Source organism: Mandrillus leucophaeus, unplaced genomic scaffold (genome assembly GCF_000951045.1).
Source record: "Mandrillus leucophaeus isolate KB7577 unplaced genomic scaffold, Mleu.le_1.0 Scaffold774, whole genome shotgun sequence".
NCBI classification, from domain to species: Eukaryota; Metazoa; Chordata; class Mammalia; order Primates; family Cercopithecidae; genus Mandrillus; species Mandrillus leucophaeus.
Window position 1 is genome coordinate 1,000,862 of NW_012108408.1, and position 15,346 is coordinate 1,016,207.

The following is a 15,346-nucleotide window of genomic DNA, read 5'->3' on the forward strand; positions in this document are numbered from 1 at the left end:
TGGTATGGGGCAGCCCCTCCAGCTCCTGCCAGATCTCATCAACTTCTCCAGGTTCTATGTATCTGGTGAAGGATGCCAAATTTTCTTAGTGGTCACCTGCATCACTAAGGTTCAAGTCCGTCCTTACCCTCCTCATGGGCTTCCAGCATGTCCTTGCCCTCCTCATCTTCACAATCACTAAGCTGAGTGTGACCACCAGCCCTGCAGGCCCACAGCCACTTTAGGCCACATCACATGCAGAGACAATAGCCTTCCTTTCATGAAAGTTTTAACCTACTCACACAATTGCTTAATGTCTACCCCCTATGATAAATTCTTTTCTATATCACTCAGAGAGGTTTTGCCTCTTTCATCAAACCCTACCTAATACTTTTCCTAATAAGAAATCTCATGTACCCAGTTTATCCAACCTGCTACCACTAATAAACTTACGCAATTTGAAAATTATAAAGAGAAAACAAATCTTAAAAATGTCTGTCAATTACTCTGATAAGGATCAATTTGCTGAGACTGCTGGGAGTTTGCCTAATCTTAGAATAGAAACAATCAAAGGTAAGATCCCAAAATTTCAAGTCCACAATTTCTTCATAACCAGAACCCAAAGGATTTTAAAACTTTTCTTTATAACCGGAACCCAAGGGATTTTAAAACTCTACCTGGCAAGCTGACAACCCAGGAATATCTGTTTACATGTTTGTTTTCACTGAAACTGTTAAATTCGCATGTATGTGTAAGCATAGGAACAATGTAAGTCATGGAAGAAACCAGGAAGCACATATTTGCATCATTTTACTAGATTTCTCAAATATTCAGCTCAAAATTGCAAAAAGAACTATAAAATCGGATGTAGATTTTAAAGCCAACAAACCTAGACTCAAGCTCTGAAATGACCATTGTGCATTCATATAAGATACTTTATGCTAGAATTTTCAATTTGACAGTAAACCAGCAGATAGAAGCAAGTCTGCAGGCCTTTCCTAGTCACCCTAAGAAAGAATTGTTTGCCACGTTCACATTTTCTGCCAACTACTGACAACAGTACCAATTATTTTCCTTCCATATTCAGTTGGTGTATGTGGCTAAGCCTGCACCTCACTGACAGAGCTATAAATTTGTAGACTGTAAAGATTTAATGGTGGGACCCTGTTAGTGACAGCTCTATTTGTGGTGCAGACACCTCACGGGGTTGATGGGGGTCTGGGCTGAGGATCCAGTTCATTTCTTTTACATCTTATCCATCAGCTTCCCTAAACTACTCCCTGCAAATTCTAGGAAGATTTAATGCAGCATTCCCAGAAATAAGATCAAGTTTAACACTTTCCTCATATTATGGCAGTTTTGAGTATCACTTTAATAATGATAATAAGACTTTGAAATTTATAACACTTTTCTACTAAGCAGCCTATATGTAGTTTCAGGTATTCTTACTTATTTTTACCTCCTTAATAAAGAGAGAATATCTGTTTTATAAATGAGCACTCTGAAATTAGAAAGACTAAATGCCTCGCCTTAAATCTCTTGGGAAATGAGAGCGACTTATCCAAAATCCTCTTATTTGTAAGGCAGCCTTTTTGCACTTCTGTGTTGTTTCTTAAAATTAACTCTCCCCAGACTTCTTTAATAATAAGACATTGGTATTATCTTGAGCACTAGCATTTATGGAGTGTGCTATGAGAGCACTGACAGTTCACAACGCATTTCTACATCTGCTCACTCACAGCAGCCAAGTGAAGGTTGAGTAAGATAATGTTTACTCTGTGTGGTTTGGCTGTACAGTCAACACATAAAGGGAAGAGGGGGCTGGCATAAATTTCTCCTGCAAGTTTTAATGTATGTTGAAATATCTCCATAGTACACACAACAGCAGGAAAATGCTTATTTACTAGAGTGTTGGAGTTTTGTCAGAAGTTGCAGTTTTAATAACCACTCAGTGTTTATGGAATACATAGTCTTTCTAGTACAGCATCCAGTACAGTCTGTACAAAAGAAGCATACAACAGGCTCCTGACCGCCACAGACCTACGGTTTAACACAGAATGAAAAGTGAACAGATAACATGCACATTTGAGATCAAAGGGCCAAAATGTGGTACAGCCTAGAAGTAAAAGGAGGATTGGGAGGGGACGAACATCTGTGTGGACAACAGAAGAGTTGTGGTTTAGTGAAAAAAGCATGGAGTTCAGAATCACAGCGAGCCCACCCCTGACATAGTCTGTGTGACCTTCAAGACTTTCAAGCTCATGTTAATCTCTCTGGGCCTCGGTTGACTCATTCATAAAATTATATCATTATAAAATGCTATTGCCCCTGCAACGAGATGACGAGAATTCTATCACCTAACAGACATGTAAACTGCTTGTCCTGGAGCAGGTCTTCTGTCAATAGTGGCCATTACAGCATTTGGGAGACTTCTTGGAAATGCTCTCACCAAAAACCATGTATAAATCTATGAATAAACCTCAGATAGCAAAATCCTCAGCAATGTAGAAAAGTTATGGTCATTTTGGGTATGCTAGAAGATTTTAGAGACAATTTCAGATTAAGAAACAAGAAGAAACCAGTTACTTAATATAGCTGGTGTGCCACAGAATGTTGACAGAGTTTTAAAAGAAGCAGCAGCTTAAAGCAGAGGAGATGTTGATATCTGAGTGTCCACAGACACAGGAGCTGTGAGAGGGGAGGAGCCCAAAGATTGGAAATTACTATGTTCAGATGACAAAGAAGCTACTGAGTTGGGGTTCATTTGCATGCAAAAAAAATCACTTTGGCCTACAGTCAAAGGATATACTTCAGGCTCAGACAGAAAGCACCTTCATTCCTAAGAGGACAGGAGAGCTATGAGAACATGTTCTGTTTTACTTAAGAAGTATCACAGAGGGCAAAATGACTGTCAGTTAAAACTGCATTTTAATGACATAATTTCTATTTGTTCTTTAATTAAAGATGTTCTCGCCTTGCTGGAAAAATGTAAATGTCTATTGAGCATGTGGTCACAAAATGGGTGCCAAGGAGAAGAGGGGTGCTAGGCAGAGTACTGGCCCCTCAACGATGTCCAGGTTCAAATCCCCAGAACCTGGGAATATGTTAAGAAACAGTGCCAATATGGCTAAGGATAGGCTCTTGTGAGTAGCCTGGATTATTCAGGTAGGCTCAGTGTAACCATAAGAAGGTAAGAAGGAAAGAGGAGTGTCAGAGGAAGGAGATGTGATGATGCCATGCTGCTATCTTTGAAAATGCAGAAAGGGCTACAACCAAGAATTCAGGCCACCTCTAGAAGCAGCAAAGGTGAAAAATGGATTCTCTCCAGGGCCCCCAGAAAGAACCAGCCAGGTTGACACCTTGGCTTTAGCCCTAGTGAGACAGATTTTGGTTTTCTGACCTCCAGAAATGTAAGATAATAAATACGGATCATTTTTAGACACTAGGCTTATGGTAATTTGTGACAGCAGCAATAAAAACTGATAAAGAAGGTTCTAAAAAACAGGGATTCTGGGTATCTAATCTTTGTAGGGGAAACCTCTGATTCTTTGGCCAAAGGCAACCATGAATAAGTCAGGGGATGGCCTGCCCCTAATCACAACTTCTGAGTCTGTTGTTTTTCAGCAGGCAAGGTCTAACATGCAGTCTATTCCAACTGGAGAACAATAATAAAAAAACTGTGCTGGAACGAATCTACATTTTTAGAATTTGAATGTGCTATATTCATCAAATTGTAACATTGTGATGTGTTCTGGTTTCTGCAGTGCAAGGTGATCCAAGGGAATCTTGCTCACCCAGCATGGAATTCAGGGAGCATCAGACAAATGGCATTCTGCTTACAGAGCTTTTCTAAGTTCGTTTCTTGCAATATTTTTCAGTGTGTGAGTGTGTGTGTGTGTGTGAATAAAGAGGGTAAAAATATTTTACTAGTGATTATCTGCACATGATTAAATAGAATTTCACTTCAGAATAATTCTGTATTTTACAGTACTAACGAGAGATTTGTAAAAAGGATACAAGTGAAAATTAGAAAATACTAATATTCCAACCATGAAGAATTTAAGTAAATTCTATTATAAGCATACAATGAAATATTGCACAATTATTACAAATTATAAAAGATTATTTATTAACATGGAAAATATTCATGATGTATTAGAAGTTGAAAATCATGTAAAATATAGAACTTTATCATATTTCTGGTATATATGATTCAAAAAATGGTGAGGATACATGCATCTAAATGGTGATAATTTTTTGTTGGTGTGGGATGACTGGAGATTATGTATTATTTCTTTATACTTTTTATCAAGCATGCTACATATATAAAAATATATATATGTATATGCCACTAGAAAATATATATATGTCACCAGAAAAAACATTTTAATTAAAACTCTTAGAAGAAGCCTAGAAAGACCAGTGCAATTTGCCATAGCTGCATGCTCTGAGGGGACTTCGCTATAAAGCCACTTTGGGCATAAGTGTCCTGCTTTTCCTAAGTGGTGATAACACAGATAAAGCTTCTGTGGCCTCACAGGACAAACTCTTTCTGACCAAATTCATCAGGCCTGCAGTTTAGCATTGCTTTGCTACAACACTGCATATTCAAAAATGATAACTCTGGCACTCAGTCAACTGCGTGATTCCAATGGACAGAGTCTAACAGTTCCTCTCATGGTCACTAAACAATAATAACAATAACACCAGAAGCAACAGTGTCTTTTATTGAGCACCTATTACTTATCAGGCACTACACCAGTCCCTTTACTCTTATTGGCCTAATCCTTATGCCAACTCTGCAATTTAAATCATTATCTCATTCTAACATAAAACAGAGCTGAAATTCAGATTCTAAAGTAATCTGCCAGGACAAGATATGCCATATATTGGTCTCAAACTATAACTCATTGACTTTACATTTTATGCTTTTACTGATGTACTACATTATTAAATGTGCGTGTATGTGTCTGTGTGTATATGTACAGTTACCACTCATTGGGCACTTAGAATATGATATGCACTATACTTTTGTTTTATCACAGCAACCAAATGAAGCGAGTTCTATTCTCCCTACTTTGCAGATGTGAAAACTGTAAGCCTAAGAGGTCAATTTATTTGGCTGAGGTCACATAGTAGCAAACAACACAGCTGGCTTTTTACCCAAGTTTGCTGATCCCAGTGGTCTCTCATTATCACAGCCTGACCCTGAGAGCATATATTCCCTCAATCACCTGTAGGCTCTGGCCTCCATCTTTCTATTGCTAAGTTTAAACTCTGGGTTGCCTCAGTCAAGGAGAGAGAAAGTGGCCCTTGTTCCTGCCTCAAAGTTTGCTGTTCTGTGACTTATCCCCTGACAGCTACCTTCCTGTGCCTGAACTCTCCAGACAACTACTCTACTACCTGCCTACAACCTCTCCTGCCTTGACTGGTTTCCTCAGAATACACCTACGTATGTGAGCCTGTAGTGGCCACCACATTCCAGTCCTGCTCATTCTTCAGATTATAACTTCTGGTTCTTTGAATGGAGTTCCTGAGAGGCCTTTATTGACTGGCCAAGTTCCTGCCTTGCCCCTGGTAAATATCCTGCCTATCCAATGTTGCCTATATCCCATAATGGGATGACATAATATGAAAGTACTTTAACACCTTTTTTGCTATTTGAGTATTCATACTTTCCAGGGCAAAAACACCTAAACAAGTGAAAGGCCACATATCCAGTACATTGTTCAGTTAGCCTCCAGATCAAAATACAATGTGGAACTCACGAGCTATGATCCAAACAAAAATATCATCATGGAAGACACAGTGATACCATATCATGCAAGCCTATTATGCAGAAATATCAATGCCACTGATGTTGATGAATGACCCAGAACAGCACAAATAGCAAATTGCCATTTGAATGTCAAATTTTCAGCTTCCAAGGCAGAAACTATTATCTCTCTAACTAGTCTGAACGACCCCGGAGCTGTGCATCCGACTCTTGAGTAAGCTATCATTCCATGTCTTCAGGCTCACAAAGAGCCTCAAGGTTGCTCTTGCCTCACAGAGCATGAAATATTTCCCTGATTATCGCTTGGTGACAGATTTAACATTTTTAATGTAACTTCTAATACACAAGATGAATCTTCCACTTTTAAATTCTCTAATAGAATCAGAGACTCTTGGCCCTGCAGGGCTCTTAAGAGGTCATGCAATTCATCCCTCAGCTTGCAGGCAGGTCCACACTTATCCTCTCAGACATGTGACAATCCATCTGATTTTAGAAGACTTTACAGCCAGGATGCTTTAACAAACTCCCTCCATGCACATGAAATGTTAACAGCTTTGGCTATCAGGAAATTTTCTTTTGCCTTTAACCTAAAGCCTTGATGCTTCCTTTTCAGCCCATGGTTATGAAATCACATGTACTCTTTTATTTTACGGTTTTCAGCATTTCTTCTTCTCTTTCTTACATAATAGTGATCTTCACATTTTATTATAATTTTCCATCTCCTCCACAGATTGTTAGTTCTGTATAGGGATTATATCTTTTCATAGATCTTTTCTTACATCTCAAGCTTCTAGCAAAAGGTGTGCTAGCATCTTTGCTTAACCCTGTTGTAGAACTTAGGATATTGGTTAAAATTCCTTACTTATTTTCTGTCTAACACTATCTTCCCCATTCAGAACTATCTGAGCAAGGGAAAGAAATAAATATATATGCCCAAATATTAACCAAAAACATACATATTTTGAAGCTCTTAGAGAATACTTTCTATTTGGAGCACATACAACAGATGAATAACATAAATTGCTTCCTTTAGTGAGTCCTCAAAAGGAGTCTCAAATCCCTTCATCACAGGTTAGGATTTCCCGGCTTCAGATCCATCACAACAGCACTCATCTATCACACATTCTGACAGGCAAATATGACCTAGGTCTCCAGTCAGACAGCTGCAATAAGCTATTGATTAAAATAGAGTTACGCTGTTTTAAAATCTATTGTTCAACCATTTTTTCTGACCTAAAATTTGGTATTCTGGTCAAAACAATTAAACTGATTTATGCAGTCATTTCCAGGGTATCACATAGTTCGAGAAAAATAGTAAGTTTTATATCTTGGGATGCTATGCTATTAATACTATTCTATTTATGTATAAGTAATATTATGCTCCCATTCTTCCAGAAATAATTTAAATAACTTAAAAACATTTCTTATAGATTGCTACATTAAAACAATGAAAAAAAAGAAGCCAAGAGTAAATATAGAGAAATGAAGAAAAGGTTGTATATGAAAATAAGAATGAAATAATTACTGTCATTGAGAAGTCAAAACAAAAAGTTATAGATTTAGAATTTCTCAGTAACAGGTAACCTAATTGACATTTATAAATAAAGGAAAGCCTAAACAGACACCTGAGAAGCAAATATTTCCCCAGAATTAAATTATAAGAGGAATCTACAGGGTGATTTCTTATTTTTAAAAATGAATAAAATATTAAGACATTGTTTCAACACCTGGTTTGCAGAAGTTGAAGAAACATACTTCAAGTGCTAATTCTATGTATTGGCTTGACAAAAGACAACAAAGTCCACTAGATTAAAAACCTCAGGTTTGGCAATGATTTCTTAGGTAAAAACCAAAAACACAACTCATGAAAGAAAAAAATGTTGACTCCATTAAAATTACAAACTTCTGCTCTACCCATGAAAGAAAAAAATTACAAACTTCTACTCTGTCCATGAAAGAAAAAAAGTTTGACTTCATTAAAATTACAAGCTTCTGTTAAAATAATGTAAAAAAAAGCCACATGCTGAAAATAACATATTTCCAAGACACAAACTAATTTTAAAAAAAAACAGTAGGATCTAAAATATACAAAGAACTCTTAAAACTGAACAATAAGGAAATGAACAACCCAGTTTTTAAAACAGGCAAAAGATCTGAATAGACACCTCACCAAAGAAGATATAGGAAATAAGTTGGATAGGATGGGATGGGATGGGATGGGATGGGATGGGATGGGATGGGATGGGATGGGATGGGATGGGATGGGATGGGATAGGATAGGATAGGATAGGATAGGATAGGATAGGATAGGATAGGATAGGATAGGATAGGATAGGATTGGACTGGATTGGATTGGATTGGATAGGACAAGAAAGGATAGGATAGGATAGGATAGGATAGGATAGGATAGGATAGGATAGGATAGGATAGGATAGGATAGGATAGGATAGGATAGGATAGGAAATAAGCATTTGAAAAGATATTCAACATCATAGGACACCAGGAGACTGCAAATTAAAACAATAATGTGATACCACTACACATCTGTTAGAATGCCTAAAATTCAACACATTGATATCAACAAATGCTGATGAGGATGGAAAGAAAAAGGAACTCTCATTCATTGCTGGTAGGAATGCAAAATGGTATGGCCACTTTGGAAAACAGTTTGGTAGTTTCTTACAAAACTAAACATACTGTTACCGTATGATCCAGCAATCATGTCCTTTGATATTTACCCAAATCAGCTGAGAACTTCCACACAAGAGCATGAACACAAATGTTTGTAACAGCTTTATTTATGATGGCCAAGACTTAGAAGCAACCAAAATGTCCTTCGATACACCTGTGTGAATGAATAAACTGTATTGCATTCATATGAAGGAATATCATTTATCAGTAAAAATAAATTTGCTATCAAGCCACAAAAAGACACCAAGGAACCTTATGTGTATAGTATAAAGCAAAGAAAGCCCATCTTAAAAAGCTAGTTTATAGTTTCTGGGAAAAGCAAAACTATGGAAACAATAAAAAGATCAGGGTTTCACGAAGGAAGTGGGAGTGAGGAGGAATAAATAGGTGGAGCACAGGGGATTTTTAAGCCGGTGAAACTATTGTGTATGATACTGTAATCGTGAACACAAGTCATTATACATTTGTCAAAACCAATACAATGTACAACACAAAGAGTGAACTATAATGTAAACTGTGGACTTTAGTTAATAATAGTGTATTGTTTGTGGTTCATCAATTGTAATAAATAGACCACAGTAATGCCAAATGCTGAACATAGGGGAAATTAGTTGGGGGTGAGAAATAGAGGGAATTGAGGAGAGATATGGGAAATCTCTGTACTTTCCACTCAATTTTTCTGTAAACCTAAAAAAAGTATACTAATTTTAAAAAACTCATTAATGGCTAAGCTTACTTAGAGTAAGTACTTTATCATAATCTAACTTGATACAAGAAAAAAAGTTAGAGAACCTAGAAGAACAATACCTGTGAGCAATTTCAGCACTATTGACATTCTGGGCCTAATAATTCATTGTTTGGAGCAGGGTGAAAGAGGCTGTCCTGTGTATATTTAGCAGTATCCCTATCCTCTACCAACTTGATACCAGAGCAGCCTCCTACTCAAGGTGTGACAACTGAAACTGTCTCCAGACATTGCCAAATTTCCCTTATCAGGCAAAATCACCATCAGTTGAGAGCCCTGTCTTAACGCTCTCTCTCTCAAATATCTAGTGTATCAAACCCACTTTCAACAAGAGCTGAGTAACAGGTAATTGAAGATTCAACTATCTATTAAAAGGGCAGATATCCTGCGCTATTGATTAAAACACACTTGTATCTTGTATCTTTAGATGTCAATCACATTAAAGAGTAGCCTACTGTTTTATAAATACGTGTGTAAACCAGTTTATTCTTGTCAGTTTTGCTTTGCAGTTCTAGTCTCTACATCCTTCCTCACCCCACAGTGAAGTTGTTTGTCCCTCTGAAATAAGTTCGGTCACACCTCAGTTTCCATAGTTTCCAGGCTCCTCTGGTCCTTCTCTTGTAGTCCAGACCAATGAATGGGCTTATATTTTCTTCCTGATGAACATCTGCTTACTATTCCAAATCTGAGCACAGCAGAATATTTACCCACACTGCTGAAAATATTAACATGCTGAATAGGTTTATGTATTATTTTCCTTTTGAATACTAGAAGATAGCTGTAAAAAGCAATTTTTAGAAGATGTTGAGCTCTTCTTTCTAACTCTGATAAGCCAACAGATTGATTTGATTTTGAATTCTTTCACGATCCTTTTTCTGTGCCCAGAAACAAACTAAATTTTCCACTATACGAGGGAAAAAAACAAACTCTACCCATGCCCCAATATCTCCTTCAATTTACTTCCTTCTTTCTTTTTTATTTACTAAAACCCCTCTTGAAGAAGTAGGCTCCTTCAGTGTGTCTACCTTCTCAATTCCATTTATGCCCCATCCTATTTTATCTTTCATTTCCTCCAGTTCACTGAAATTTCCCCACAAATATCCCCAATTATCACTTGACTAAAAATTACAATGATGTATTTTCAGACTTCACATTATTCAACATCTGCTACTACATCTTCCTATTATCTTTAAAACTTTCTCCTTTTTTCGGCTCCTGGAATACTATTATAGTCTTCTTTTTCCTACTTCCACAAATATTCATGTTTCAGTTCCTTCTTGATTCCAATTTCTCTGCACATATCTTAAACTCTCACCATCAGTTTTCCACACTTTGTTGCTTCACTTTTAATTTCCATGATCACTCTAGTTATCTCATACACTTCACCAACATCAAGTTTATTCAATCCACCCCCCCATTCAAAACCAATTAATGAAGACACGAAGAAAAAAAATTCTGTTCCTTCTTCTCATTTCTGCATTTACAAATGTGGGTTAATGTTATCACCTTTGCCCAAAGTAGAAATTCATTAGTTTTCTTCTATTCTTACCTTTCCACAACCATCACACTCAATCAACCTTTAGGTCCTATCTCAAAATTTCTTATTCTTTCCTTTTCACTTTCATTGCCTTGACTCAGATCTCTACTATCTCTTACTATGGTAACAACACTGTGACCCAACCATCAGAAGATCTTTCTAAATATAAATATGATCTGGTTAATTTCCTACATATCGTCCTTCTTTGATTTCTTTTTACTCTGTCCAAAATGCATTATCATGCTACATATGAGTTCTCACAATCAGTTTTTGACATGCCTCTTCAATCTCATAGTACACTTTTCCCAGCCATATAACAAGCTTTGGTCATATTCCAGTCCCTCTATTTAAAATGTCTTTCCTTTTCTTTCTTTTGTAGGAAAATTTCTACTTTTTATTAAAAAGTTTCATGGGTGTATAGTGGGTGTATGTATTTATGGGGTACATGAGATATTTTGATACAGGTATGTGATACACAACAATCACATAAGGGCGAATGGGGTATCCATCACCTCAAGCAATTATCTTTGGGTTACAAACAATCCAATTTTACTCTTTTAGTTATTTTTAAATATAGAATGAAATATTGTTGACTGTAGACACCCTGTTGTGCTATCAAATACTACATATTATTCATTCTATTTTTGTATCCATTAATCATCCCCACTTTGCCCCACCAGTTCCCCCCACCTACCCATCTCAGCTTCTGATAATCATCATTCTACTATCTATATCCATGAGCTCAATTGTTTTAAGTTTTTACAAATGAGAACATGTGGGCTGGGCATGGTGGCTCATGCCTGTAATCCTAGCACTTTGGGAGGCCAAGGTGGGCAGATTACAAGGTCAGGAGATCAAGACCATCCTGGCTAACACGATGAAACCCCATCTCTACTAAACATACAAAAAATTAGCCAGACGTGGTGGCGGGAGCCTGTAGTCCCAGCTACTCAGGAGGCTGAGGCAGGAGAATGGTGTGAACCCAGGAGAACAAGCTTGCAGTGAGCCGAGATCACGCCACTGCACTCCAGCCTGAGAGACAGAGTAAGACTATGTCTCAAAAAAAAAAAAAAAAAAAAAGACAGAATATGTGAAGTTTGTCTTTCTGTTCCAGGCTTAGTTCACTTAACATAATGACTCCTAGTTCCATACATGTTGTTGCAAATGAAAGGATCTCATTCTTTTTTATGGCTAAATATTGTATATTTGCCACATTTTCTTTATCCATGCCTTTGTTGATGGACAGTAAGATTGGTTAAAATCCTTGGCTATTGTGAATACTGTTGCAATATACATGGGAGTGCAAGTATCTCTCCAACATACTGATTTCCTTTCTTTGTGCATATACCTTGCAGTGGGATTGCTGGATCACACAGTAGTTCTATTTTTAATTTTTTAAGGAAACCATTCTCCATAGTGGTTGTAGTAATTTACATTCCCACCAACAGTTTACAAGGGTTCTGTTCTCTCCACATTCTCACCAGCATTTGTTATTGCCTGTATTTTTGGATAAAAGCCACTTTAACTAGGGTAAGATGATATCTCATTGTAGTTTTAATTTGCATTTTTCTGATGCTCAGTAATGTTGAGCACCTTTTCATACACTTCGTTGTCACTGAAAATTGCTACTTTTAATTTAAAAACTAAGCTGGCACAGTGGCTCACACCTGTAATCCCAACAATTCTAAAGGCTAAGGCAAGAGGATTACATGAGGCCAGGAGTTCAAGACTGGCATAGGCCACATAGCAAGTTTTCATATCTTTAAAAATACTAAATGCTAACAACTCTATGAAGTCTTCTTTTCCTTACAAAGTCTTCATTATTCCTCCTTTGTGCATTCACCACACTCTGCCCACACCTCCTTTATTGCTTTGTATTTTAAAGTAACATCATTTTATTTTACTGGTTGCTATCTCCCAATAAAATGTGAGGTGCTTGAACATTATATATTTTTTAACTGTGATTTTTTCTGCAGTACGTTGCAATATTAATTACTCAATAAACACTTGTAAAACAAACACATACATAATATAATCATTATAGAGCAAACTTATTTTATTTCAACTTTCCCTAGCCGAAGGGCATGGATCCAATTCATCTAAAATGCAACCAAGACATTTATATATGTGTTTAAAACACAACAAACTGGAACAAAATAATCATTTGCTGCACTTAAAATTGAAGACTATTCCTATCCATACAGATTATCTATCAATAATCTAGAATAGGAGTTGAAATAAATGTATAAATTATTCCATACGAGAGCATAGGATTTAGAGCATAGATACTTTCTGTGGAATCAGCAGTACATATCAGATCAATGGAGAAAAAGTCTTCCTTTGATTTTAATTGACTTCACAGAAAGATAAAGTGATATAACAACGGTCAACAGGAGAACTAATGTACTTAAAACTTTCTTACTCTTCATGAAAGATATGAGATTGAGAGGCTCATTTTTGCAAATTAAAAAAAAATCTCTAAACAAATAATGAAATTTTTGTTATTAATTTTTGGCAAGAAAATATCCTTTCTAGAAAAGTAATAAACTCCTCTTTGCAACTATTCCTCAGAAACAGATGTTTTATCTTATTTATCTTTGAAGATCAGGGTTGAGCTAGATACATGGAACTTATGAAGGGCTTAATGAATGTTCACTGAGTCCATAAATGAAAGAAAGTGAAGTGAAGGTAACTATACCATATGCATAAATAAATATTTTTCAAATAAAGTGTTAATATTTTTCATCCCCAGTGTTCCTCTTGAGAGGTAACAACGTGCTGGTGGACCTTGCTCGCTCTCAGTGCCTCCTCGGCCTCAGGGTCCACTGTGGCGGCACTTGAGGAGCCCTTCAGCCCGCCACAGCACTGTGGGAGCCCCTCTCTGGGCTGGTGGAGGCCAGAGCCAGCTCCCTCTGCTTGTGAGAAGGTGTAGAGAGAGATGCACGGGCAGGAACCCACGCCACACATGGCGCTCGTAGGCCAGCGTGAGCTCCGGGTGGGCATGGGTTCCGTAGCCCGCACTTGGAGTGGCCAGCTGATGCCGCTGGCCTAGGCAGTGAGGGGCTTAGCACTTGGGCCGCAGCTGCAGAGGGTGCGCCAGGTCCCCACCGGAGACTCCTGCACTGCCCAAGTCTCCTTGAGGAGTGCAGCCCCCTGCACCAGGGGCCCAGTCCCATGGACGGCCCAAGGGCTGAGGACTGCGGGCACAGGGCAAGGGACTGGCAGGCAACTCCACCTGCAGCCCTGGTGTGGGATCCACTAGGTGAAGCCAGGTGGGCTCCTGGGTCTAGTGGGGACTTGGAGAACTTTTATGTCTAGCTGGAGGATTGTAGATGCACCAATCAACACTCCATGTCTAGCTCAGGGTTTGTAAATGCACTAATAGGTGCTCTGTATCTAGTAAACCTAGTGCGGACTTGGAGAACTTTTCTGTCTAGCACTCTGTGTCTAGCTAAAGGATTGTAAATGCACCAGTCAGCACTCTGTGTCTAGCTCAGGGTTACAACAATCAGTACTCTGTGTCTAGCTCAAGGTTTGTAAATTCACCAATCAGTACTCTATCTAGCTAACTTAGTGGGGACTTGGAAAACTTTTCTGTCTAGCACTTTGTGTCTAGCTAAAGGATTGTAAATGCACCAATCAGCACTCTGTGTCTAGCTCAGGGATTGTAAATGCACCAATCAGCACTCTGTCAAAACGGACCAATCAGCTCTCTGTGAAATAGACCAATCAGCTCTCTGTAAAATGGACCAATCAGCAGGATGTGGGTGGGGCCAGATAAGGGAATAAAAGCAGGCTGCCTGAGCCAGCTAGCCGCAACCTGCTTGGGTCCCCTTCCACACTGTGGGAGTATTATTCTTTTGCTCTGTACAATAAATCTTGCTTCTGCTCACTCTTTGGGTCCACTCCGCCTTTTTGGTGATGAGCTGTAACACTCATCAGGAAGGTCTGCAGCTTCTCTCCTGAAGTCAGCAAGACCATGAACCCACCAGAAGGAAGAAACTGCGAACACATCTGAACATCTGAAGGAACAAATTCTGGACACACCATCTTCAAGAGCTGTAACACTCACTGCAAGGGTGCGTGACTTCATTCTTGAAGTCAGCAAGACCAAGAACCCACCAATTCCGGGCACACTCTCAGGTATCCTCTTTAACTGTGAATTAATTTTCAATAATTTAATCAAAAAATACTAAGTTGTTCTATAATTAAGTACTTGCATTCAGTTTGGGGAAAAGAAAAATGAGTAAGAGATGCTCCTGATCTTCAAAATAACTCACATGAACTACTAAAGAAAATAAAAGATGCTTGTAATATGGAACATTTCTTAATGTTTGTTCTAGAGAACACCAGTGTCTCAGATATTACTCCTGCCCATTAAATGTGATCCCATCGTGAGAATGAGAGTTGAAAATGGTCAATACTGTATCTTAGAGATTCACGATGACAATAGCAAATTAAAGTTTCTGAAACAATATGCAGTAAGGAACTATCATTAACCTACAAATCCCCAGGTGTATTTGATGAAAAATGTTCTTTGTATAGCACCTATTAATATGTCAGCTTCAGCGAGTATACTTTAGAAAGTGGTCAAATAGCATTAAAAAGTCCCATAAAG